Raw genomic sequence first — 8,129 nt, forward strand, 5'->3', positions numbered from 1 at the left:
GAGGCAGCCCCTCCCTTTAGAATTTGCTCCATACCTTCACACACACACACACACACACACACACACACACACACACACACACACACACACACACACACACACACACACACACACACACACACACACACACACACACACACACACACACACACACATACTGTAGTTTGGAGAAGGGAGGGAGAGAGAGAGAGAAGAAAGTCAGCCTCTGACACACACACACACATACATGCACATGCACATATGCATACACACATACATAGGCTTGCAGTTCTGAGCGCACACATACATACAGAGGGAGGGAGAGAGAGAGAAGCAGAGTAGCGATAGCCCCACCCTTAGAGACACACACATTCACACTCACAGACACACAATCCTGCTGTCTGAGTGCATCGGCACAGAGTGATAAAACTTTGCAAGATGGCAGAAAGTGACTGTAATAGCAGAACGATTTCGGCTTGGTATCTTGAAAGAAAGAACAAGAAACAAGCTAAGCTTTTGAGGAAAGGACTTGACACAGTGGCGTAACTTTGCTTTGAGAAGTGGTGGGGACACCGCTCAACTCCTTTTGCTATTTATTTATTTAATAACCGAATTTACTTGGGGACTGAGTTCAGAGTTGGAAATGCACTTAATTTTCACTTTGATGTAGGCCTACACATGCATCACATTCACAAATGTGTCTATAAACATCCGAATAAGCAAAACGTAACACATTCAGAATGTGAATGTTACGTTTTGCTTATCACACAACACAACACATAGGGTAGCTAAAATACGCAAGATAAATATGGTGAACTTACCATTACATGGTCAGCTCAGCTGCAGGCTGCAGCGTATTCATTATTGCACAATTGTGTGTGTGTGTATTACGATTCATTCTACTTTGCATTACTTACATATTTTCTCAATACCAGCCGGACAACTTGCTAAAAGCAGGTGTGATCGATGCACGCGCTGAACATGGAAGAATCAACATTACGTCAAGAGTCAAGACAAGCCCACAAAATGTTTCCTCATCCAATCAAATAATTGAACCAATCCTGAACTACGCAAAACCTTGTGTAAAACATGAATGAGAGTTAAGTTGTGTTTAAAATGGTTAAACTATCTTTATTAATTAAATAATTAAATAAATGAAATTGTTTTGACGAATCTTTTTTTATTACGTTTTTATAAAAGCTCTATTTTTTCCTCCCCCACCCCACATGTAAAGGCTAGTTAACGGCAGATGTTGCAACCTATAGCATAAATGTTAAAACATCAACAGAATGTCCAAAAGAAAGTGTGGAAGTGATATAAGAAGCTTTTTAGTGAAGCAGCCACGCACAGTAAGTTACTTTGCTTAACACGAAAACATTATTTAACTTACGTGAATAGACATACTGTCGCTAATGTTTTTTGGCGGCCACTGGAGCGCGCTGTGATTTAATACAAAACTGAATTAAAGGACTATGAACTAAAGACTTGTATACTTAATTGTTTTAATTGTGGAAATCCCAGTCATAACATAGAATTGTCCTATTGCCTAAAAGTGATTTAATTATTATTCTGCCTTCAATGATGGACAAATGCAAATATATTGCTTATGATTTGCAAATGTAAACATTTAGATCCTGGGTTGAACTAGTAATTTCCCCCCCAGAATCAGACAAATGTGCCTACTGACAATGAACAAGAACAGGGAGCAGAAAATGTAGAGGTAAGGATAAGACTAAAATACAGTATTAACATTGTAGACTACAAATACATTTTAAATAAAATCATGTTGCAATACATATTTTTACTTTAATATTACTATAAACATTTCACATAGTTCACATAAATTAGATTATTAAAACTATTCCCCCCCCCCCCCCCCCCAAAAAAAAACAATAGAAAATCATTCACATACTCATTTATAATTAGTCATGTATAAATTAAATTCATATTGCATTTTTAAATAGCTATAAATAATTAGAAAACACTTAACTATGTAACACATAACAACTATTTACAAAATATGAATTCATCAATGCTCATGTAAAATTGCTAAAAATGTAATGAACTATCTACAGAGGCAGGCAGCTGATAGCTTGGGTGAGGCAGGGCAAAACTTGACTGTGGAGATCACACAGTTGCAGCAATCAATACAGCCAACTCCTTCCATAGAGCCAGGACAGCAGGCACCTGAAATATACAGAACAACTGAACCATTTCAGCCTGATCCCAAATTCATTGAGGTTCAGAAGTTGTCAAACAAAACTCTTAGATTTCAGGAGAGCTGGTTTAAGAGCTTCTCATGGCTGCACTACTGCTCTGAACTTAAAGGGGTAGTGTGTTTTTACTGCTTCAATGCCTTTTCCGAACAGACATCCACACTGGCCAAAAATACAGAGCAAGCATTCGTCTCTCAGGGTTTCAGGAACTGGAAACATGGTCCAGAAGCTTTCGAGAGACATACAAAAAGCAAAGCTCACAACATTGCTGTGAACACATTCATACACTCTGAAAAATATATAAAAGTGCAACTGTGCAGCATTTCATCAAAGGCACAAGAGGAGGCCAGGTTAAATTTGTCAAAAATAGTAAATGCTGTTAAATACCTGACCCAACAAGGCTTGCCTCTGAGGGGGCACAACCAAGAGGAAGGAAATTTCCACCAGCTTCTCCTTTTCATGGCAGAGAGTGATCCTGGTCTGGCAAGCTGGCTCAAACGCAATCACTGCTACACAAGCCCTGCAATACAAAATGAAATAATGAATTTAATGAGCAACACCATAATTCGTGGAATTGCACAGGAAATTTCTGCTTTACCAGTAGTGCAGTATTCAATAATAATGGATGGGACGCAGGACATTAGTGGTGTTGAGCAAGTGTCTATCTGCATACGTTATGTTGACACAGACCTGGAACCTAGAGAGGAGTTTGTTGGCCTTTATGAAGCTTCTTCTACAACTGGTGAGCAAATAGGCAGGATTGCCTCTGATGTTCTCCTCCGTCTAAACCTTCCCCTTTCCAGTCTGCGTGGTCAAACCTACGATGGAGCAGCAAACATGTCTGGGCATTTGTCAGGTGTACAAGCTCACATCCGCAGAGAGCAACCACTTGCCACTTTTGTTCACTGTGGCCCCCACTGTGTGAACTTGGTCACACAAGCAGCCTGTTCAGCCGCACCAATAATTCGCGATTCTTTGCAATGGATACATGAGCTGGGCTGTTTGTTTGGCCAGTCAGGCAAATTTAAAACCATTTTTAAGTCTGTGGCAAAATCTACATCTGGCTGCTATACAACACTGAAACCATTGTGCCCAACTAGATGGACAGTGCGAACACCAGCCATCAATTCTGTCCTCACCCAATATGAAGCTGTCTTGACAGCACTGGAGGAAATGGCATCATCCGGCACACATGACACTGCCTCCAAAGCCAATGGCCTTCACGAGCGTTTCCAGAGAGGGAACACTGTCCTTGGACTGCTGTTGGCACAGGACATCATGATAGGCCTTGAAGGCCTGAACACCTCACTGCAAGCGAGAGGAGCAACAGTCGGAGGCATGCTAAGTGCAGTTGAGTGTGTGAAAAATGGCTTTCAGAACAAAAGATCAGATGAAAGTTTCAGAGAGCTCTACACAAAGGCATCTGAGGTGGTAACATCACTGGACCTTGAGGCGATAAAAGTACCACATTTTAGAAGGCCTTCTGCAAGACACGCTGGTCCAGCTCAGCCTTACAGTCCAAATACAGATGAGGAGTACTATCGTGTGCAGTTCTTCCAAGTTCTTGATACAGTGATGACACAGCTGACACGTCGATTTGAGCAGGAGGGTCTGCGCAACATTGTCATGCTTGAAAACGTCCTGATCTCTGGGCAAGTCAACAACACTGTTGAACTGTACCCTGAGCTGGAATCCCGGTCCCTAAAGGTGCAGATGGCCATGTTTCGCACAAATTATAAATACCAAAGTTGTACAGAAGTGGTCAATATTTTGAAGAACATGGTACCTGAGGTCCGTGGACTCTTCAAGCAAGTGGAGACTCTGGTCCGCTTACTTCTCGTAGTTCCTGCATCATCAGCTGAGGCAGAGAGAAGCTTCAGCGCTCTCCGGCGCCTGAAGACATGGCTTCGATCAACTATGTCCCAGAACCGTCTGAACAGCGTTATTGTCTGTCATGTTCACAAAGACAGAACAAATAAATTAGACACAACAAAAATAAGCCAGGGATTCATAAAGGCCTCAGAGAGACGTGCTCAGGTTTTTGGTTCATTTTAGTGGACAAAGCTAACTAAACCTAAAGAGATTTAGTTCCTCTAGAGTACTCTGATACTCTGCTTTTTTTCCTGCTTTTTTTTTACATCCATTACAATATTATTTTATTTCTTATTACAGTTCATTCTGATGTGTTCATAAACATACCGATGTTATTGTTTATTGTTAATAAACAAGATTACTGTTGACTTCTAACAAAAGCATGTATCTTTGTTGCTCAACATTTTGTCATACTATACATTTTCATCTTTATCACTTATTAAACACTTAAAATACTATGTAGCGTTACCTTAGAAGCAAACATATATAAAATGATATACCAAAAAAAGTAAATACAATTGGAAATAAATAATAATAATAATGAAATAACAATAATAACATTCTATGGTAGCACAAACTTAGCCTACCTCTTTAGTCCGCACTTGTGATGGAATCGTGGAAAAGGCTGACATCAAACGGTTTCACTAAAACGATGTTACAGAATTAAAACATTAGTTAACAATAAAAGCCAATTCATTGCATTTTTACTTTCAAGAGGACTGACACCTATATGAATCTGTATATGATTCTTACCACCACTAAATCGCATTTGCTAACGTTAGCTAACGTCAAGCCTAAACTGCTTCACGTGCTCGTTCGTTAGTAACGAACGAACCGTTACTAACGTTACTGAATTAAGACGAGTTTACAAAATGAATTATTTACTTCTTACATAACTTAATTTTTTCATATAACAAGTCAAGTCAAGTTTATTTGTATAGCGCTTTTCACAATACAGATTGCATCAAAGCAGCTTCACAGTATTAAATTAAAATAATACAACAAAGTTTGTTTCAAGAGGAATTTATTGATTGATAAAATTAAATTAAATATCCCCAAAATATCCCCAACTGAGCAAGCCAAAGGCAACAGTGGCAAGGAACCGAAAAACTCCATCAAGTGACCTAATGGTGTCCTAAAACTCCATCAGGTGCCTTAATGGAGAAAAAAAAAAACCTTGGGAGAACCCAGGCTCAGTCGGGGGCCAGTTCTCCTCTGGCATTGGATAGAGGCCGGATTGTAGTTTGAACTGTAGGATTATATGAATGCCTGGCTGAAGAGATGCGACTTTAATCTAGTTTTAAACTGGGAGAGCGAGTCTGAGCAACGAACAGTATCAGGAAGACTATTCCAGAGTTTTGGAGCCAAATGTGAAAATGCTCTCCCTCCTTTGGTGGTTCTGGATATCCTAGGTATGACCAAAAGCCTTGAATTTAGTGATCTCAAAGAGCGCGATGGATTATAGGGCGATAGAAGATCCGTTAAATAGACTGGAGCTAAGCCGTTTAGGGCTTTATAAGTCAGTAGCAATACCTTGTAATTAATACGGAACTTTATAGGTAACCAATGCAGTGATGATAAAATCGGTGTTATATGATCATATTTTCTTGATCTCGTAAGAACTCTAGCGGCGGCATTTTGGACTAACTGTAGCTTGTTTATTGAGGATGCAGGACAACCAGCTAATAAAGCATTACAGTAATCCAGTCTCGAGGTCATGAATGCATGAACTAACTTTTCTGCATCAGAAACTGATAGCATATTACGTAGCTTAGCAATGTTTCTAAGGTGGAAAAAGGCTGTTTTTGTAACATAAGAAATATGATTTTCAAAAGACAGGTTGCAATCGAGTATAACACCCAGGTCTTTTACTGTAGAGGATAAAGTAACAGGACATCCTATGATGTTAAAGTTGTATTGTGCGAGGTTTTGTGGGCGGTTTTTTGAACCGATAAGTATTACCTCTGTCTTGTCTGGATTTAATAAAAGAAAATTACGCGTCATCCAATCTTTTATATCTTTAACACACTCTGTCAATTTGGAAAATGTAGCGTTTTCATCCGGCCGTGATGAAATATATATTTGAGTGTCATCAGCATAACAATGGAAACTAATTCCATGTTTCCTTATAATATTTCCAAGTGGCATCATATATATTGAAAATAACAGGGGGCCTAATACAGATCCCTGCGGCACTCCATAGTTTACTGGAGTTATGATCGATTTTTCTCCATTTAAATAGACAAAATGGTAGCGGTCAGATAGGTATGATTTGAACCAGCTTAGTGCTTGTCCTTGAACACCAGTATAATTTTGTAGTCGATCTAAGAGTATTGTGTGATCTATAGTATCGAACGCAGCACTAAGATCAAGTAAAACTAGTATTGAGATACAGCCTTGGTCGGAAGCTAAAAGTAAATCATTTGTGATTTTAACGAGCGCAGTTTCAGTGCTATGATGCGGTCTGAATCCAGACTGAAACTTTTCATAGATATCATTTTGTTGCAAGAAAGAGCCCAGTTGAGCGGACACCACTTTTTCTAATATTTTAGACATAAATGGAAGATTTGAAATGGGTCTATAATTTGCTAGATTATTATGATCTAATTGTGGTTTCTTAATGAGAGGTTTTATAACTGCCAGTTTAAATGTTCTTGGAACATGACCTAAAGATAAAGACGAGTTAATAATATTGAGGAGAGGCTCTTCCACTACAGATAACACTTATTTCAGTAGTTTAGTTGGTATAGGATCTAATAAACATGTTGTTGTTTTAGATGAAGTGATAAGTTTATTTAACTCTTTTTGTTCTATAGTTGTAAAGCACTGTAATTGTTCTTTCGGGGTGATAATTGAAGCTGAATTGTAAGGCGCGATTGAAGATTGAACGTTTATAATTGTGGTTCTGATGCTTTCTATTTTCTCAGTGAAGTAGTTCATGAAATCATTACTACTGAACTGTAACGGGATATTTTGTTCGGGTGACGTCTGTTTATTTGTTAGTCTAGCCACGGTGTTAAATAGAAACCTTGGATTGTTTTGGTTGTTTTCTATTAGTTTGCGGAGGTGCTCAGCCCTGGCAGCTTTTAGGGCCTTTTTATAACGTGACATACTGTCTTTCCACGCGATTCTAAAGACCTCTAAATTAGTTTGTTTCCATTTACGCTCTAAAATACGGGTTTCTCTCTTTAAAACATGCGTAGTATTGTTATACCATGGTGCTTTATTTTTCTCTCTGACCTTTTTTAATTTAATAGGTGCAACCACATCCAATGTTCTAGAGAGAATGGTGCTCATAGTGCTAGTTAGTTCTTCTAGTTCATCTGTTTGTTTGGGTTCAGGCAGCAGCTGAGACAGATTAGATAAGCAATTTGAGAAATTATCTATGGTGGATGGGAGGATTGTTCTGCCTGGTTGATAACGCGACGCCGCATGACATATTACAGCAGTACGTAATATGCAAGTTACCATGTAGTGATCAGTGACTTCATCACTTTGTGGAATGATATCTATATCGGTTGGATCGGTTCCGTGTGATATAATTAAATCGAGTGTATGATTAAGACGATGAGTTGGTCCGGTGACGTTTTGCTTGACCCCAAATGAATTTAATAAATCTGTAAACGCAGCTCCTAACGCATCATTTGGATTATCTACGTGTATGTTAAAATCTCCAACAATTAATGCTTTATCGACATTGACTAATAGGTCTGAGAGAAAATCTGCAAACTCTTTTAGGAAATCAGCGTAAGGCCCTGGCGGTCTATATACGGTAGCCAAGGCTAGAGATAATAGTGATGTTTTTCTAACATCTAAGAGCGTAACATTTAGTACAAGTACTTCAAATGAAATAAACTTATAACCCGTTTTCTGAGTAACATTTAGAATATCTTTATAAATGGTTGCAACACCTCCGCCACGGCCAATCAGACGGGGCTCATGCTTATAACAGTATCCAGGAGGAGTAGACTCATTAATACCGAAATAATCATTTGGTTTAAGCCAGGTTTCAGTAAGGCAAAGTACATCGAAGCTATTATCTGTGACTATTTCATTTACAAT

The 8,129-nt window shown here is 38.8% G+C and overlaps 1 long non-coding RNA gene across 6 annotated transcripts; it reads right to left on the minus strand.

The window, feature by feature from the left end:
* Positions 1–514: 514 nt before the first annotated feature.
* On the minus strand, positions 515–6,919 carry LOC309493467. 6 transcript variants are annotated; one of them, XR_014203939.1, is made up of 4 exons: positions 4,655–6,918; positions 2,794–4,144; positions 2,583–2,715; positions 515–2,166 (listed from the first exon to the last, which is right to left on the minus strand). It is a non-coding gene; the product is annotated as an uncharacterized lncRNA (long non-coding RNA). The 6 variants fall into 6 exon arrangements; XR_014203940.1 differs by having other exon boundaries at positions 2,583–3,896; positions 3,982–4,144; positions 4,655–6,917; XR_014203941.1 differs by having other exon boundaries at positions 2,886–4,144; positions 4,655–6,916.
* Positions 6,920–8,129: the final 1,210 nt, after the last annotated feature.

This window comes from Leuciscus leuciscus (genome assembly GCF_965113295.1).
Source record: "Leuciscus leuciscus genome assembly, chromosome: 2".
In the NCBI taxonomy this organism is placed as follows: Eukaryota; Metazoa; Chordata; class Actinopteri; order Cypriniformes; family Leuciscidae; genus Leuciscus; species Leuciscus leuciscus.